Here is a 20,866-nt window from a genome sequence, read left to right as displayed (position 1 = left end):
TAGGTCATTCCCTCACTTCCAGAAGAGGGTTTTCTTCAAGCAGCTTTGCCTCTCTCCCAACTGCAAGAGAGGTAGCTATTTTGTTTGCCACCAGGGAGACTGTACCACCCTGTGTGTGCCTGAGTGAAAGCAAGTCTCACTCCTGCCAAGAGAGACAACTGGGTCAAGCCCACTCACCCCTTTCCCTACCTTTTTCTCTTGGGTAAGGAAAGATCTGATGTTGTCAGTCTTCACATAATCCTTGACTGTGGGTTCATTTCCATATCTAGGAACTGACTCAGCCATTATTACAGTTCATGCCTTCCAAAAACTCTCGTTTAGCTTTACCCAGAATGCTCCACTCAGATTACCTCAGATCTCGTTTGTTGCTTTAAAGCGCCAGACGTGTTTCATTTCTGTCAGCTCTCAAGCTAGCTGTTATTTCTACTGCAAGTAAGTCACAGGCAAACTCCAACCAATGTGTTAATTGCTTTTAATCAATGCACACTTTCATTTGACTCCCTGGCCAAACTTCCTCAGACTGTAAAAAAGTTTCATCTAAAAACATTCCAATAAAATATAGCATAGCAAAATGACATGCTTCACCACCACCAATGGTAGTGCACAGCCGTCACATTAATCAACACAATTATTATTAGCACCTATCCACCCTTTACAAGCATCCGTTACATGCCTAAGAACAAACAGTGGGCAGATAAATCTAATCTCACATTCAGATATTTTAAAAACCCTGTTAGATTAGGCATTTAAAAATGCAAGATAAATCTGGCAACAGTAAATCAAGTGCGGATGAAATCACTACTTAAAATAAATCCTATAAGAGTGAACATATAGGTTCATAGTAGGTATTAGGCTACTGGCCCTAGGGCCTATATAAGCCTAGCCAAATGGTACCCTGGCTTTTGCCACCCAAGAAAATTATTTTCCTGTGCCCCTGTCAAGCAGAGCCACAGAAGTGATCCCCAGGGTGAATTTCCTATCTCCTATCCAATCATCAAGATTTTTCTTGAAGAGTGCTAATGAGGAGCTTTGCTTGATATAGATAGGTAGTTTGTTCCATAGTATGGGAAGTCTCTGAGACCGGAATCAATCCCTCCAGAATGTTCTGTTTATTGTGGTGACAAGGTTTAGGTCCCTAGAGTGTGTAGCTCAGAGGGATTGGGATTTCCTTACGTGGAGCATGTCCAACAGCTCTGGGTTTGACATGGCTTTGTATGTTAGGCAGAGATAGCCTCTGAGTAGGTGATATGCGACAAAGTAAAGCTGGAGTTTTTTGAGATGGTCTGCGTAGGACATCTGTTTGAGGCCAGTAATCCTCTTTGTGAGGTATTTCTGTGGCCTTTCCAGTTGTTGTAGATGTCTTGTGAGGTACATACCAAAAGGGGTGTTGTACTCTATAATGGGTCTAATGAGTGATGAGTAGAGGGGAACAATGAACTTTTTTTTCCTGGAGGAGAAACCTTTTGTGATGAGGTGTGCCACGTAGAAGGATTTCCTGACTACTGTGGCGATGTGATTATCAAAGGAGAGACTACTGTCCACCTGTGTCCCAAGGTCTCTTATCACACTTTCGGCGTTGTAGACTACCACCTATGTGGTAGTTCATGGGTACAAAGTTTTTACCAAAAGGGATGACATTGCAATTTTTGGAATTGAGCTTGAGGCCATGGCTTTGACACCAGGCATCTGTCTCAGTGAGGCCCTTTTTTAGGATGTCCACATCGTTAGGAGATTTGATTATGGCTCCTAGTTTGCAGTCATCTGCGAACTTTGTTAGCCAAAGACCTTCTGTGTTAGCCTGTACTTCAGAGAAGTAGATACCAAACAGGAGAGGACCTAGGACTGAACCCTGTGGTACTCCACTTGTCACTGGTCTGGTTGGATTTAGAGTCTGCTACTTTCACAGTGTGGGTTCGGTCAGTGAGCCAGGTGGCAACCCATCTTGTGACATAGGGATTTATACCAAGTTTAGTGAGTTTGTCTAGAATTCCAGAGTGGGGGATGGTGTTGAAAGCCTTGGCGAGATCTAGATAGGCTGTGTGTACCACCTTACCCTCATCTACAGCTTTGGTGACCACTTCAAAGAAGTCTATCAGGTTTAGGAGACATGATCTGCCTTTTACAAACCCAAACTGGGTAGGGTCCAGAGTTTGGAGATTACCAATGCCATTGTTTATAAGTTCCATGATGATACACTCCATAGCCTTGCAGACCAGGCTCGTCAGGCTAATAGGGCGGTAGTTCCCAGGGTCCGTGGTGGCTCCCCCTATGTGGAGTGGGATAACCATTGCAGTGCGCCATTCAGTGGGCACAAACCCTGAGGTGAGGCTATGATTGAACATGGTACTTAGGTGGGGGTGCCAGTTCGTTCTGTAGTTCATGTAGAACGCAGACTGGGATGTTGTCAGGTCTCATGGATGCTGTGTTCTTGGTTTTGGAGAGTGTGTTTTTTACCTGTGCAGCCGTGATTACAGGTACTTTGCATTCTTCCAGTACAGAGATGGGCCCTTTAGGGGATGAAAGAGGGGTAAAGTTAGCAATGAACCTATCTGCCAGGATGTTGGCAATATTAGTTGGTTCTGTGTATTTGACTTAATATCTCAACACCCATTTCTATTGGTTTCGTCAGTATTTAATATTTTCATCTATGGTTTTTCTAACCATGAAAACTGGCTGAATAGCCTGTGATTCTCCCATATGAATATGTTAGAATATATTAATAATTTGAGTTGGTTCTGTGTATTTAGTGCCATTGTGCTGTAACTCAGAGCAGATCTGAGTGTTGCCATTGAGATTCTTGACATAGTTATAGAATGCTTTGTGGTTGTCTTTAGAATCAGTGGCGATTTTGTTTTCGTAACTAACTTTGGAGGATTTTATGAGGGATCTCAGCTTCTTACTGAGGCTGACCACGGAGTTCCTCCAGTCATGGGATTTTACTCTTTTCTGCAACAGTTTCTTTTTTCTGTTGTAGAGTTTGTTTATAGCAGGGGATCACCAGATAAGTTTCCATTTTTTGGAGGATAGCATCTTGGTTCTGTTAGGGATTGCACGATCCATGCACTCATGTAAGTGCTTATAAAGTGCAATTGTATAGGATTCAGCAGTCGTATCTCTACTGTCAGTCAGCATGGGTGTCGTGAAGTTTGCCACTTCTGTCTTAAGAAGCGCAACGTTGGCTTTGGAGAAATTTTTTACGGTGGTTTCCCTAATGGGGGATGGGGCTGGGATGTGGCTGTCTAGGGTGATTTGCTTGTTGTCGGATCTGACCAACGAGGAGTTGACCTCTGGTGTGGAACATCGGTTGCCCATGTTGGTAATGACCAGGTCTAGGATATTGCTGCCCCTGGTGGGGGTGTGGATAAGTTGATCCAAGGCATTAGAATTTATGAATTCCAGAAAACGTTGAACACAAGAGGTGGTACATGAGTAGTTTTCCAATTTACTGGTGGAGTAGTTGAAATCGCCTATTATTAGGGTGTTAGGTTGTACCCTAATATTTTCCAGTGTATCAAGAAATGAGGAGTGGGAATCCTGGGGGGTGGTGGGGATCTGTAGCAAGCTACAATTTGCATTGTGGTCTTGCCCAGAGTTAGTTGCACTTGGATAATCTAAGATGCATTATGCTGAGCAACTAGCCTGGAGGTGTGGATATCCTTAATGAATACTGACACGCCTCCGCATTTAGTGCTTCGGTCCAAGTTAGGTGGCCGAAAGATGTGGTATGCATTACAGCCTGGTAATGCAGGGGTGCTCCCTGGAGCCTTGAACCAGGTCTCTGTCACTGCATAGATATCGATGTTCTCCATTTTAAGGAGTGCCTCAAGTGAGTGCATTTTGAGGTTTAGACTTCTATTATTGAGTAGCATTACCCTCAGATTTTGCTTGCTTGTACCTGTTATGGTGGTGAATTTGTCATTTGAATCTTGCCTAAAAAAGGCACTATAGGGGTGGCAAGAGCCTTAGCCAGTATCTGGAATCCCAAGGGTGACAGGTTCAGGCTATCTCTGGCAAAGCATCGAGGTTTGTCAATCATGTCATCCCAGGCAGACAGATACTGGATCCCTGTAGAATGACACCAGAAGCTTAGCCAATTGTTGAAGTAAATCATTTTGTCCTTGTACTGTGGTATCATTATGGGTGATGGCAGGATGCTACTCAGGGCTAGGGTCATACCTGCCTGGGCTACAAGATCAGAAAGCTCCTCCATGTCTCTTTTCATGTAGTCCAGGGAGGTATGTCTCAGGTCATTCACACCAACATGGACAATGACAGAGTCATATTTGTACTTGCTGTGGAGTGACCTGAGAGCATGTATTATGTGGTGGACCCTGGCACCTGACAGGCAGCGGACAGTGAATTTCTCCTTGTTTAGCCTGGTGAGTAGAACATCAGTGTGCCTGATTATACAGTCACCTATGACTAGTGTGTTAGGTACGTTATGCCTTATGGGCTGTGGTTGAGTGGCACAATGAGTTTGTGGGCTATGTGTCATTTGGGTTGGCAGAGGGAGACAAATCCCCTACATAGGTACTTTAAGGATGCATCGGTCACAGAAAGGGAAAATGTCACCTTCTTGTTGAAATGTTATAAATACAAACTATCGCATTGGTATAACATTCGGCATATTATTACCATTTAGTCTTACTGCCAACGACCCCATTTAAGCTGGATGGCGTATACGGACCTTCATAGTGGCTCTTTTTTATATATAAATTGCTCTTTTTCAGTCAGTTTACACATTTCCAAAGATAACTGGAGTCAGCGCAATAAACGCATACAACCCCTCCTTCACAAAGTTGATGTGACAGCAGGCCTCTCTTCTCAGCGCTCCGCCCATAAGAACTCGCTCGTAATCAAGTGGGCTTCCGTTCCTTTTCTTCCTCATCTAGACATGAAGGATCCAAGAGGAGGAGTCGCTCGGTTCTCAGAGTCTTGTCGGAACAGTCTACGAAGAAGGGTAAGACTTCTCCGAAGCCATTACTATCCTCAGTGCTGTTGGTACCATCCCCTCCACCAACAATTTCGGCACCCGATTGTTGGAACAGACTTCCTCTCCCTCCTCCATTCAACTGATCTCAGAACCGAAGGAGTATTCTTTTAAGGATTTACCCCCATACAAGGTATTCTTCATTTGTTGACCCTTTTGTAGACCGACCAAGCCCATTTTTGGATAGACCCCAGTCCCTGTCAGTCGCTTCAGTTCATTCCATAAAGAGCCTCAAACAGTCTGATGTTCTGAGGCTTGTGGACCAGCTCCTGGTGGCGAGAGGATTATTCACCTCTTCGGTTCCTAGCTCATCTGGCTCTGGAACATTACAAGTTTCTAAACCAGCTATTGTTCCTCCTCTGACCCCAACCGAGCCTTTTAGAGCTCCCGACACCAACAGTCCTGGTTTTGACTGAATCGGTGCTAATCAGATCTGCATCTCTGGCACTGATAACAGCCCTGAGCTGTTCAGTTCTGTTGGAACTGGATACCTACCAGGGGTCAAAGCTTCTTTGTCAGTTCCAGGGAGAGTGGCTCCACTCCTATATTATCGGAGCCATCCATACGCCCCTGGACATTGGCACACGTAAGCTCAACCCCAGCTTTAGCTTCGGAGGCAGCTTCCTCAGTGTGGGGTTGTGACCATGGTTCCGAGGCAGTCTATCTCAGTTCCAGGTTCCCACCCCTCTATGGGGAGGCCTGCCTTCCAAGCCATGGAGATGGGCCCTTGTCCATTGTGGGCTCACAGTCTATGCCTTCTTCATCAGGTCAATATCTGTCCTTCCCCTCATCCTGAGCTACCACCAGCCTCTGCCTTGGGACAGAGGGCACTGAAGCCTCAGGATACTGCAATGGTAGTTATGTCCTCTTCAAATGCATCTCTGACCTATCCCACTGAAGCAGTTCCCCTGAAAAGAAAGTGCAAGAGAAAGCACTAGACTCCCCTGAAGAGTCTTACACAGAAGATATTGATTTCGATGAAGGGGAAGGTTCTCCAAGGTCACCCACAGAAGACACCTAATTTGGAGACATTTTAGAACTCCTGAAGTAGATGGGTGGCTGGACATCCCATCAACCTTCCTCTGAGGAATCAGTATACCTGCAGGCCTTCCTTGCCCAACCTTCTACCTCTTGGATATGTCCCCCTGATGATCTAATTAAATTGACTGCTCAGCAGGCTTGGAGGATTCTTGATTCCATCAATCCAATCCCCAAGAGACCAGACCATATTTCGTCAGACCCGGAGAATCAAAAACATTGGTCTAAAGATATTCCGGTAGATGCCAGGTGGTTGCAGCTGCCACTAAAAAGGAACTTGCAGACAAGAGTCCTACTATCCATCCTCTTAACAAGGAGTCTAGGACAATGGATAGATTTGGGAAGAGAGTACACGCTTCATCGACCTTTGCACTTAGGTCTTTGAACTATATGGCACACTTTACGAGACTCCGAGACCTTATAAAAGAGCTATCAAATACTCTGACAGAAGCCATAGCTGAGGGAGTGCAGGAAAAGGTAGCTTCCCAGCTAGCAACCCTTGAGTCAATATGTAATTCGTCCATGAGGCTCATGGCACATGCAGCCGAAGGAATAACTAGGGCAGCCAGTTCCAGTGTAGCCATGGGGAGACATGCCTGGATGCACTTATGTGAATTTGCAGAGCCATTTAAGTCTTCTTTCATTGATGCTCCTTTTGACGGATCCTCCCTTTTTGGCCCCAAAGTTAAAGACTCTTGCCAGATGTGAGAAGGATGGAGAGACCCTTTCTGCCAAGGGTGTATGCTTTTCCACTCAATGGCCCTACTCCAGGTACCAGAGGAGTGGGAAGCTATGGTTCAAAAAGTCACAAGGGCCTTTCCAGGACTCGCATGGTAATGACTCCCTCTAGGTCAGAGGGAGGGTTACAATGGAAGATGCTTTTCTAGAGCAGAGGTGGCCCACAAAATCAGGGTTCCAGGGATTCGTTCCCTGGTAATTCCTACCAGCGCTCCTGAAGGGAGGCCCAACTGCAGTCCTGTCGAGGCAGTCGGGGGATAACTATCCCTGCCTGGTTGAAAATAACAGACAATTGGGTGCAGAGGATTATAACTAGAGGTTACAATATTTCTCCTTTGGTTAACTCAAACTCACCCCCAGGAATCCATAGTGTTAGGTGACTTCAACATCGATTGGAATTCCTTCTCATCTAGCTCCCCATCTAGCAGCATAAAATCTACATGGCTTTTCTCAGCTCATATCCACTCCTACCAGACTAGGTAAACCCCAAAACAAAGACAGCATCCTGGACTGGAGCCTAACAAAGATCCTGACCAGTACTCAGCAGGTACTCACCCAGAGGACATGAGTGATCACTTACTCACCTATGTTATCAAATTCAAGAAAATCACCCCACTTCTTACAACCATAAAAAAAATCAGGAACAATAATAAATTCAACGCCTCCATTTTTCAAACTGAACTTAAAGCCCACAACTGGACAATACTCAAGTCTCTTCCTCTTGAAGAGGCAGTTATCTACTTCAACACCACCTTCCTCAAGATTCTAGATTCCCATGCTACTAAAACCAAAACCGCACCATGGCTCTCTAAGGAAACAAAATCCAAAATCCTATCTAGAAATAAGATGTGGGTCACATGGCGTACCTCTAAAGACCCACACTCCCACCAAACCTTCCGGCAACTTAGAAATGAAACTAAAAGAATGATCTTAAATGATAAAAAAAAACTTCTTCCTCCACCTCTAACACAAACACCTTAATAATCCACAAAAATTCTGGGCAGGCTTAAACAAGCTCCTGCACCCAGGCCAGCAACCACCCCCACTCCAACAACTTGCAAACAACAGTGCCCTGTAAACATTGCTAATACATTCAATAGTTTCTTCACAGAAACTATACAATCCCTGGCTACACATTTCAAACAACCAGCCCACTCCACTACCCATGCCAGCAGAATACTACAACTACATCAGATCATCTATTTACCTTTGATCCAGTACCCATATCCTCTATAACATCTCTTCTTAAAAAACTAAAACCCACTAAGCTAGCAGCTGACCTTCTCCCAGCTGAGTTTCTGCAAAAAGCAGCTGAGGCCATTTCCTATCCTGTCTCCATAATCATAAACCGTACCTTGTCAGAAGCCTTCATCCCCTCCATATGGAAAATGTCCCACATTATTCCTCTCCATAAAGGTGGTAGCTCACTAGAGCTAACCAACTATAGACCTATAGCTATACTCTCACCCCTGGCCAAAATTATGGAAAAGTGTGTCCACAAACAACTGATGGAACACCTCACCAAAAATAAAATTCTAGTCAACTCCCAACATGGCGTCAGGCCAAATCACAGTACCACATCAGCCCTACTATCCTTTTCTAATACCATCAATAACTTCAGAAACAATAATAAACTATCATCTGCTCTTTTCTTGGACCTCTCCAAGGCCTTTGATATGGTGAACCACATTCAACTCCTCCATACATTAAAAAAACTATCACTCAGCAATTCCACGCTGAAATGGTTCCAATCCTACCTGTCCAATAGGCAACAGGCTGTTCTATGGCAGGACAAATTATCCACATGCCTACCTGTTACACTTGGAGTTCCCCAAGGATCTATTCTTGGCCCTCTTCTCTTCACCATCTTTGTTAATGACCTGCCCACAATCACCCCCATGCCACATGCATTCAATATGCAGATGATTCGACTATCATCAGCACTGCCTCCAACCTGGCAGACCTCACTGCTTCAACCCAAGACACCTTCAACCTAATAGAAAAATGGTTCTCAAGTCGTCAACTAGTTCTCAACCCCAACAAAACAAAACTACTTACTTTCTCACCCACTAACAAGACTCTTCCCCCCATCTTCTCTATTACATCCTCCAATGGAATCACTATATCACCAGAAGCTCACACAAAGCTATTAGGTGTTACCATTGATAACTCCCTTAAATTTGACACCCATTTCAATCTAACCATCAAAACCGTCAATAAAAAGCTTGGCTCTCTCTATAAAGTAAAACACTTTCTCACTCCTCACGCTAAAATTACTATCAACTCTTTTCTATGCCTCCCCCCTTTTTACAAACCTAAACAAGACAACCCTTAACAAACCTGCTTCTTGTTACAATCACATAGCTAGATTTGCCACAAATTCCACCTTTAGAACGCACCACTGCACTAACTTGAAGCAACTAGGGTGGTTAGAGTTTTCCAGCCAACTCCATTTCAACCAACTCAAAACGGCTCACCAGATACTGCATCACCCAGAGAAAACACCAGCTCTGAAAAACATCATTCACCCCTATATTAACCTGCAATCTTTACGCTCCTCCAATAAGATCTTAGCTCAAACTACCAAAGCCAATAATTCTGCTGGGGATTCTCTATTCTCAAACTTTGTAGGTAAAATGTGGAACTCCCTACCGACCATGCTCACCTCAGAACCTTCACTCCTACAATTCAAAAAAAGCTTAAACCCCATCTCAATACTCTCTGGCAATGTCCCTGTTCCAAACCTGATTAACCACTATCATTTACCCTTCTCTTACCTCACTATCCTTAACCGCTTTTTAACAAGGCACCTCGCCTTTGTAACTGACCTATGTTTTTTTTTATATGCTGCTGTTATTTTTTTCCCAAGATGTGATGTATCTTTATATAGTATTTAGAACTCAACTATCTTCCTTTTTTGCATTAACAATGTTCATATGTCTGTTATGTACCTGGAGCTTTTCTCCCCGGGCCTCCGCTGAAAATGGACATGTATCCAGTCGGTCTCTCCCGGTTAACAAATGTAAAATAAAATAAATAAATAAATAAATAATATTCCTTTTTCAAATCATCCCAATCAACCAAAGAGAATCCCAGATTTTCCACCAAGTTACAGGGATGCAGCAGTTTTAGAAATACAAAAACTGCTAAACAAAAGAGTCACACAGTCCCACCAGACCAGATAAGATCCAGAATTTGCTCAAGATTCTTTTTAGTGCCAAAGAAAACAGGAGACTGGAGACTGATTTTGGATCTCTCTGTGTTGAATAAGCCAGTTCAACAAACCAAATTCCAGATAGTCATGGTTCAGTCTATATTTCTTTTCTTAGGAAAAGACAATTGGATGTGCTCAACAGATCTTCAGGATGTGTATTATCACATAAAAATAGACAACTGCTCCAGAAGATTTCTTTGCTTCAGTCTAAGAGCCAATCTATCAATTCAGAGCCCTGTCCTTTGGTCTCACCACAGCCCCCAGGATGTTCACCAAATGCATGGCAGTGGTAGCAGCCAACTTCAGACTGCAAGGATTCTGGGTGTTTCCATACCTAGAGTACTAGCTTATTACTGCAGGCAAGGAACTACGTCTTTCAAACTTGCTCTTCACTGGGTATCACAGTACATTATGAAAAAATCCCATTTAGAACCAACACAGCATTTTGAGTTCATAGGAGCAGTGTTAAACACAAGCACCTGTACCAATTCTCTTCCCCAAGAAAGAATTTAGAAAATAAGATTCCAAGTCAGCCGGATCATTCGTAAAACAACAGCAACTGCAAGACTGTTGTTACAGGCTCTAGGGTCTATGGCGGCTACCATCACTTTAGTTCCCTTTGTGAGATTGCACATGAGAATTCTAAAATGGCACTTAGCGTCACAATGGTCATTCATGAGTCATCCTTTGTCTCATCAAGTTCTGATCATCAATTTATGCAAGAAGTACCAGAGTTGGTGGCTTCATTCCAATGAAATTCTTTTGGGCCATCCATTTCTTTCTCCTCATCCCCAAGCCATAGTGACCACGGATGCATCCAGGATAGGGTTTGGGGGGGCATTATCTGGGAAAGGTAGTCCAAGGCACTTGGTCCTAAGAGGCCAATTTGCACATCAATGTTCTAGAGATATGGGCAGTGATCCTGGTGTTACAAGCATTCCAAGAAGTCCTCCCCTTGGGAATGATTGCGATCCAGACAGACAACATCTCAGTGGTTTGGTACATCAACAAACAAGGGGGAAGCAAATCTTATCCTCTTTGTCGAAAAGCACTCAGGGTATGGCAATGGGCAACTTCATCCGACCACTTTCTAATCGCAATGCATATTGCGGGGAGCTCCAACGTGACTGCGGACAAATTGAGCAGGAACATTCTGATGACTCACGAGTGGTCTCTCAATCCTTTGGTGGCGGAAAGGATATTCCATCAATGGGGCGAGCCCTGCTGCGATCTCTTTGCATCCCCCTGAACAAAAACTGCAGCAGCTTTGCCTTGATCCCTCCTCCAGGGGAGTCACCGGGAGATGCTCTCCATCACTGGCTCCCAGCCTACTATACTACTCCCCCCCCCAATTCCTCTTATTTCCCAGTTTCTGAAGAAAGCGAACAGGTCAAAGAACTGGATAATTCTCATTGCCCCCTTTTGGCCTCCACAAATATGGTTTCCCTTTCTTTGGTCTCATCTAATTCAGAAATCTTGGATGCTGGATCCAGTTCCAGACCTATTGTCCCATCCAGACAGACTTACTCACCCAATCTTCACAATCTCAAGCTCACTGCATGACTTCTCCAGTTCCCATTATAGCCAAGCATTCTTCACTGCCCCAGTTCAGCAAATTGTTCTAGCTTCCCAGAAATCTGAGACTAGATGATCATACAGCAGAAAGTGGCATGAATTTTCAAAATGGGCTACAGACAATAATCTTCACCCATATTCTGCACCAGTTCATAAGGTCTTGGAATTTTTAGCACCACTTTTCGATGCAGGGGCATCCTCTGACTATACGACTACATCTAGCCGCAATTTCAAATTTTCATAATGGTTTAGATAATTCATTTCTAATGTCACACTAGCTTTATAAAGCCTTTCTGAAAGGATTATTTTTGTTGAGGCCTTCATACAAGGATCCTACTACACCTTCAGACTTCAATCTAGTCCTACAATCTTTTAATAGCTCCCCTTCTCAGCCATCTGCAAGTTGCGACTTGAAACATTTATCACGGAAGATTTTGATTGCTATTACCTCTGCTAGGAGAATAACAGAGATTAGAAGCCTTATCTTACAAACCTCCTTACCTGATCTTCATAAAGACAGGGTGTCTTTAAGAACAAATCCTTCCTTTTTATCAAAACTAGTTTCTGACAATTATCAACCAGACTAGGCATTTGCTAGATGTTCACAGGCAATTACGTTTTTACCTTCACAGAATGAAAGAATTCAGAAAATCTGATCAGTTTCTTTTTCTTCTGCTGCTCTAGGCAAACCAGTTTCTAAGGTTACATTGGCTAAGTGGCTCAAAGACTGCATAACCTTCATTTATAACAGAAGGACAGTGCAACTGCCAGGACCTATAAAGGCACATTCTACAAGGGCAACAGCCGTTTCTGCAGTCTTCCATGCCAGTGCTTCTATAGATGATATATGTGCGGCAGCTACTTGAGCATCCCCGCATACTTTTGTTACTCATTACAAGTTGGATCTGGTCTCTAGGGGATGAGCATCATTTGGTTTGACAGTGCTCAGAAATATAATTCCATGAGACCTCCCAAGACCTCGGTAGCTAGGAACTCTGTCCCACAGTCAAGAATTACGTGAAGATTGATAAAATCGGATAAAGACTTTTTTTTACCATAACGTTCCATCTGTGTTGTTGATCTTCACTTATCCTGGACCTTCCCATCCGCCTTCCCCCTGCCTTTTGGGTTTCTTGGTGGGACGGGTCTATCCCAACAGAGAATGTTATCCCCTTATGAATACAGATATGTTCTCTGATCTGTTATTTCCTGTCATTATCTTATGCAAACTCGATTTCAGGTAATCTTGAGAGGAGCATTCTGGGTAAAGCTAAGCTCGATAGTTTTTGGAAGGTGCGAGCTGGAATAACGGCAGAGTCAGTTCCGAGACACGGAACTGAACCCACATTCAAGAATAAGTGAAGACTGACAACACAGATGGAATGTTATGGTAAGGCGTAACTTCTTTATTTTTAAAGAATCAACTGGAGAATAAGCATACTCATGTCAGTGTACAAGAACATCCATAACTGTCGGCAGTACAGAGGCATCAAATTCTTATCACACTGCATGAAAGTTATGGAGAGGGTAATAGGTAAACGGATACGCAGAGTAGTAGCATGTAAGATGGGAGATGAGCAGTTCAGATTCAGATCAGGATGCAGCACAACTGACCCGATATTTGCAGTGAGACAGATACTTGAGAAGAAACTAGAGATGAGGAGAGATCCAACTGGGCATTCCGAGACTTGGAGAAAGCATACGACAAGGTCCCAAGAAAGCTGATCTGGGCAGTAATGTGGTGACTTGAATTCCCAGAAACATTGGTAGAATTAGTGCAGGCTATGTATAAGGACCCAATGACTCAAGTATGAACAGTGTTCAACCTCAAAGTGGGGTTTCTAGTGGGATTGGATGTACACCATGGTTCAGCGCTGAGCCCACTGCTGTTCATACTGGTGATGAACTACATTAGCAAACAGGTTGGAGGAGACAGATAAAGGTTGCTGTATGCAGATGAAGTGGCATTACAGGCAGACTCTGAGCCAGAATTTCAGCAAAGGAGAGAATGGAATGCAGAACTGAAGGCACATGGGATGAAACTAAGCATGGATAAGACTGTGATAATGGTAGCAAACTTGGGAAATCAGAAGAAGCTGAGAATAGAGACAGAAGGGAAGATATTCTCCTTGGAAGGCTATTGCCGAGGCGCTAGAGGTTGGATTCAATTTTTACAGTGGTGGATCCTGGTTTTGCTGGTCATTTATTTTTATATTTTACTTTTTATTTTTTTATTTGTTGTGAAGATAGAAGGGAAGAGAGTTGGAACAGGTAAACAACTTCAAGTATATGGGAGGGGTGGTTAAGGAGAAGGGGAGGCTAAATGAAGAGGTTACAGCTACAATCAGAGGGGCTGCAGCCAACTGGCATAGATTGTCAGGTACAGTCTACAACAGAAGAATGCCACAGAAGCTGAAAAGGTGTACAAGACAGTGGTGTGACCAGTACTACTGCATGTACAGAAACCTGAGCAGTAAAGGCAGAACAGTTGAAGCTAGAGGTGATGGAATTAAGTGCCTGAGAAGAGTGGTAGGAAGCACGCTGTGGGACAGACAAAGAAATAAGGACATAAGAGCAGAAGCCACTGTAGCTCCAATTGCAGAAAACATCAAAGAGAACACATTACGGTGGTTTGGATACATGTGCCGAAAAGCAGAAGACAATCTGGTGAGGAAGATTTGGGACAGACAGAAAGAAAGTAAGAGGAAGCAAGGACGTCCAGCAAAGAGGTGGATGGATTGTGTGAAAGATCTGCTACAGTTAGGCATGAGTGTTCAAAAAGGCAGGAGTGTGGCACTGAATCGAAAGAGTTGGCAACAGTTAACACAATAACACACAATACCCTGACCCCATTAGAAAAAAATGGGAAAAGGGGGCTGATGATAATGATAACCTGAAAACTTTTTTTAGTGAAATTAATATTCTCTCTGAAAGATTATCTGGAGGGATTTTAAGGAACCCTCTTACTGTTATATTATAACAAGTCTTACTCCATAGGTGAAGACGGTACGCCTAAGCATGGAAATTCTAAATCACAGGAAAAAGGTGGAGTATGTTCCATCTTTTTCTTTCTTTCCTTTGCTGTAATTTGTCTTGAAGTAAAGGGTTGAGGTTCAGTCCTAAATAAACGGAAGCTTTTTTCTGCAGAAGATCATAATAGTATGATGCTTTTCATTTTATTGGCTGGGGGGAAGCAACACCTGATCCTCTGGCTGCTGAGATTAAATATCATCTCCTTATCAGTTTCAGTTGTCTTGGAAACAATGTCCAACCAACATCTGGCCTTTTGATGTCCCCACCACAACAAGCAGGCAATTCAGAGGCAAAAAGAAGCAGTCAAAAAAAAAGTGTCCATATATCATGGAAAAGCGAATTATTAATTAAATGAATGGCACATTCTCCATTGTGTAGAGGGAATTGTGCCTCTTCTGTACCTGTATATTTAGCAAAATGTTCAGGATGTTCATAGTTTTACACTGGTAAGATGGAAATAACCCTGAGGAAGAGAATCTACAAACACACTTATGATATTCAGAAATATTTCGGTAATGATTTAGCGAAACATGCTAGTGTATGTAAAAAATACAGTTTGTTTTATTTTGGAATTGCTGAAAAAGTTGATAACAACCCTCCAGGTGATGAATGGGAAGTTGTTTTGGAATATAGGGAAGTGTTGTGGCAGCTCATATTAAATGCTGTGACATCCCCAGCGCATAATGACAACATTTCGATTCAATCTATTTTACGGTTAACAGCTGCCAAACTATGATTTTTTTTTTTTTATTGTGAACTTCTTATTGATTCATTTATTCATTTCAGTAACATTTATACACCCAAAGTATTTTGGAACTTTGCTTAAATGAGTAAATACCACAATAAGGTTACACAACATACCAGTACATTTTTAAATGCTTGTCCTTTTAAAACAGATGATTAAGAGCTGTTATTTAAGTATATGACATGTTTAGAGATGTTATTCTGATCAAGTCTTCATTGCGGGATGAAAGTGCTACATAGTACATTGTTTTATGTTTAATTAAATGAATTGTGTGAATGCAGTCCGGCTGTAGTTTGCTCCTTGCACTTCATATCTGTTTTCTCAAAGACTCCCTTGAAAAATATGGGTTACCAGCTTTTTGAATTAAAGGTAAAAGTAGGAAATCGTTTATACTGCTTAAGGAGCAGGCATGAAGCAATCATTTAAGTTTAGAAATTAAAGAACTAAGTGAAATGTATAGGTTCATCTGTTAATACTAAGCTAACCATCCTTGCAGGCCATTTTAACAGTAGCCACATTTCCTGCTTGATGCTTTATTACCTATCCAGTTTAGGATTTTGATTAATTTTACCCCATCATGAACTATATTTATAGCACGTTTAGTGATAATAACTGGGGCCACACCAAAGATATTTTGAAAGGCCCCATGTGTGGGTTAAAAACATTTAGAAGCTGCTTCTGGCTATTAGTAGTATAGAGGGAAGTCCCCTTGGATAAATTTCCTATTTCTCATCCATAGACTCAAGTTATATTTGAATTTGGACAGTGATGAGCACTGTATTATGTGAATGGGGAGTCTGTTCCAGAGCAATGATGCCCTCTGCGAGATAAGCCTGCCCCCCAAAAACCATTCTGCTGCTGTTGCAAAAAAAAAGTTTAGATCCCTAGACCAACTATTTCTGATGTCACATGACTTACTGATGTATAGTTGGTCCACCAGTAAAGGGTCAGGGATTACCTTGTATGCCAGATGTACCGGTTATCAGTCTGTAAGGGATTGTAAAGCAACAGAGATTTGAAGTAGGGCAAATTATTTGAGCCTACTATCATTTTTTGTAAGGTATCCTTGTAGGTGTTCCAACTGATGCAAGTGTCTGGACAGATACATGCCAAAGGGGATGTAATACTCAATGACTGGCCTTATGAGGGCTGAATAAAGGGGAGCAATGATAGCCTTGGACCTAGAAGTAATCCCTTTGTTAATAAGCTGTGTAATATAGAATGATTTCCTCATCACAGTGGACATACTGGCTGAAAGACAGTTTGCTGTCCACATAAGTTTACAAATCCCAAACAACAGGGTCAACTCTTAGGGGTGTATTATCAACGTGGTAGTTCCCTGGGGTAGACGGCCCAAAGAACACAATAATGCATTTTTTGGCATTTAGCTTTAATCCATGATTCTGGCACCAGTTATTTGTTTGGGGGAAGCCTTCCTTCAGGATGACTAAGTATTTTGAGGATTTGATAAATACACTTAACATGCAATCATTTGCAAACGTAGTCAGCCATAGCCCTTTAGTATCGGCTTTAACTTCAAAGTAGTAGATGCCAAACAGGTGTGGTCCCAGCACCAACTTTTGGGGGACTACACTAGTGACTGGTCTTTTAGTGAAGACAGAATGCAAGAGACCAAAACAGGGGAAGCTATCTGTGAGCTGGCTGGAGATCCATCAGGTGATGTAGCAGTTTATTCCTAGTTTAATAAGCTTTTTCTACAATATCTAAGTGGGGTATAGTGTCAAAAGTCTTGGTTAGGTCAAGCTAAGGAGTGTGTGCACCACTTTATCTTTGACCATTTGACCTTTTCAAAAATGTCCACCAGGTTGAGTAAGCATGACCTGCCTTTGATGAATGCAAACTGAGAAGGTTCCAATGTTTGGACATTCCCTATGTCCTTACTGATTAATTCCAGTACAATTCTTTTTATGGCTTTGCATATGAGACTGGTCAGACTTATGGGCCTATAAGAGACTGGGTCCACAGAAGGTCCTCCCTTATATAGGGGAATAACTGTTGCTTTTCTCCATTCACTTTCTACAAAACCTGCATGGAGGCCAACATTGAACTGTGTTAGGGGTGTGTATAAGTCTTGTTTCAGGCTGTTCAATATGCATACAGGGATATTATCAAGACCCACTGATGCAGTATTTTCTGCCTTTGATAGTGCTTTTAGAACTTGGTTGTGTGTGATAGCTGTTGGGATCAGTTTCAGATATTTTGTGTAGAATAGATGGTATGGGGAGAAGGGTAAAGTCTGAGCTGAATTTATCAGCCAGTAGGTTAGTTACATCTTCAGCATCAGTGAAATTAACTTAATTGAAAAACAACTCAATGCATGGGTGCAATGTGCTGCTGAGATTACAAACATAACTAAAAAAAGGCTGTTGATTTTCTTTAGCTTGGATAACTATTTACCCATAAAAGTTAGCTTTGGTGGATTTAATTAAGTACCAGAAATGTTTGTTTTATTTAATGAGAGCTCTGTAGTTTTGGGTACTACTCTTCTTACTTTGATAGAGTTTTTGGTAGAATCTAGAGCAGAAGCTGCTGTTAAAAAAGTGAAAATTAGTATGATACACATACAATATTGCAGGCTAACTATAACAATCAACCCGAAGAGATTAGAAAGAATTGGGAAAAAAGACTGAATAAGCAATTTACAAAGAAACAATAGGAGATGTACGTGTGTCTCCCAAATAAGCAACAAAGTCTAGAAGATTTAGGATCTTTGCTTGGAAGTGTTTGCATAGCTATTTTTATATCCCAAGCACTCTTGAAAGAACTCTTCCGCAGGCATATTGGAAATGTTGAGTCTGTGATGGAGAAGAAAGTGGCAATTAGGACCATATGTTTTTAGGAGTGTAATGAATTGCCAGATTTTAAAAATTTCCTGTAGTCTACTCTGGCAGAAATACTGAGTGAGTAAATTGGTGTAACTAAGGAAATGATTTTTTGAGCTGTGATGCAGAATCGGAATTGCCTAGACATAGTAACGCCTTGCTGAGTTTAATTCTGGTGGCTGCCAAAAAAGGAGTTACTAGAAAAGGGAAATCAAAGTCTAAAGCAGTTATACTAGAAGTACTAAATATTGTAACAGAGATAAAAAAAGTGGAAGTGGGATTTTTAGAAAAGAGTAGGAGCAAGTTACACAGAAAAAAAAATGGGGCTTGTGGAAACAATACATCCAGAAAAATGTTTTGGTGAAGGAATGCGGTTTAAGGGAAGGCAGGAACTGAATGGGCTATGCAATGTTTGACTGACAATAAATGTACATAAGATTATAGGTGACATATAATGTTTGGAACTAAAAATATGTCAATATGATTTGCTTTAATTTATATAAATGTTTGATTTCCTAGTATGTCATAAGTGAAAGTTGTTTCTTGTTTAAAAAAAATATCTTCCTTTTAATGTATAGCATGTTGATATTATACTTCTACCGATGGCAGACTTTGGTGGTGTATGATTCCACACACACTGCAGAGTTTTCTCGGTCTGGCAGGGGATTTGGGTCTATATTAGAACATCGAAGTTTCAGAACTTCGAATATTCTAATATCGACCCCTATTCAGCGAAAGTTGAAAACACTGAACATACAGAACAGCAAATTTTTTCCTAGGGAAACAAATTGCTGTTCCAAAACACATGCACACAACACAAGCACACCAAACAAACAACAATCCACACACATACACCTAAAATCTTACACCTAACCCTACACAAAACTATATACACACCACTAACTATCCACTTACCTTAACCCAAACCCTAAGGTCCGTCACTATCACACACTCACCTCACCTGCACCCTAACCCTAACACCCACCCCACCCTAACCCTCACGTCCACACAATCACACACTTACCTGACCCGCGCCCTAACTCACCTAACCCGCCCTAACCCTCACGTCCACACAATCGCACACATACCTAACCCGCACCCTAACTCTAACTAACCTAACCTGCACTCAATCACACATTTACCTGAACCCGACCCATAACTTTCCATCACAGCGCTGAAAATACTGAAGCAACAGAAACGGACAACCAAATTCTTTCCCTAGGAAAAAATTCAGTTTTCTGTTTCGGTATTTTCAGCTTTCGCTGAATAGGGATCAATATTAGAACATCTGATGTTTTGAAACTCTGATGTTCTAATATAGACTCGGGGATTTGAAACTTGCCAATAAATCATTTAGGAGTAGATAATTTGTCTTAGTAATGTTTATAAAGAAGGTATGGTCAGAGAAGGCCTTTGGTTTCAATTTTATTTTGAAGGAGATGACTGTATGGTCAGATCTAACAATGAGTGATGATGCAAGACGACTCTATATTAGTAAGAACAAGATCTAAGATGTTGTTACCCCTAGTGGGTACTCTGACAAATTGTTCCAAGGCATTTGTGACAAAGCCCAGAAATCTCTGGATGTGTGCACTCGTGGAGGTGCAGATTTCCCAGACTAAAGTTGGGTAGTTGAAATCACCTAGGAGAATGATGGAGTTTAATACTGAGAAACTCCAGTTCTTGTAGACAGGCATTGTGACTTTCATGAGTCAGAAGGAGTTCTGTAAATGATCTTTATGATGATGATTTGGGCATGAAGAAGCTCCACTGCATCCTGCTGCTTTACTAGCTTTAATATGAGCCTCTTATGAATGAAGACGGAGACACCTCCATTTTTTTCCCCTCCTAAACAGTCATTAGTCTAAAAGTGAGGAAGATATTATAGCCCTGCACAGCTGGAGTACTCTTCACATTTTAAAACATGTCTCAGATACTACACAGACATCTACTTGCCCTGGGGTGAGGAATGCTTGAGGAAGTGGAGTTTTAGTCTCCTAGCACTGATTAGTAACACCTTCATATTTTTCTTTACTTATTTTGTCATGTGCATAGTTTTATCTGGTTGGCATTGCCTTAAAAAGGTACTATGGGGCTGGAGGATATATTTGCCAATATCCAAATACATAGAGGGAAAGGTCATCCCTGGCAAAGCAACATTGATTAACATATCCTTCCAGGCTGACAAATATCGGACCCTCTTAGAATGATACCAAAAACTAAGCCAATTATTAAAGTCTATTTTACTCATAATGAAGCATTATTCTTAAACTAGATAGAATGCTGCTCAGATTTAGGCTCATACCTGCCTGGGTCACAGTCAGACAGCTCCATCATGTTTCTCTTCGTATAGTCCAAGGGGGTGCATCTCAAGTTTTTCACCTATACTTGTTCAAAAGCTTGTGTGTGTGTGTGTGTGTGATATGGTGGATCATGGCACCAGACAAGGAAATAACAGTCACTCTTTCCTTAAACAGCCTGGTAAGAGGTACATCTGTATGTCTTACAATGGAGTCACTAATAACTAGAATGTTTGGCTGGGTAGCTGCCTGTCTTATGAGGTAAGCATTCATGACTTTGGTACTCCTTGCATTGTGTGTGGTAGTAGGTTTTGTAGGTCTAGAGTGTTGCTGAGGGGTGCTTGGTGCCTGTTTTGCATCCTGGAGGCCTTGGAGGCTTAAACAAGTTAA

The 20,866-nt window shown here is 42.1% G+C and overlaps 1 protein-coding gene across 5 annotated transcripts in view; it reads right to left on the bottom strand.

The window, feature by feature from the left end:
• Nucleotides 1-20,866, bottom strand: part of LOC122807733 (long-chain-fatty-acid--CoA ligase ACSBG2-like) — a 1,512,114-nt gene that overhangs the window by 890,126 nt on the left and 601,122 nt on the right. The window lies entirely within an intron of this gene.

This window comes from Protopterus annectens, chromosome 1.part1 (genome assembly GCF_019279795.1).
Source record: "Protopterus annectens isolate FY-2018-M chromosome 1.part1, PAN1.0, whole genome shotgun sequence".
Classification (NCBI taxonomy): Eukaryota; Metazoa; Chordata; order Ceratodontiformes; family Protopteridae; genus Protopterus; species Protopterus annectens.
The sequence above is the reverse complement of the archived record's forward strand: the minus strand, read 5'-3'. Positions and strand labels throughout refer to the sequence as shown.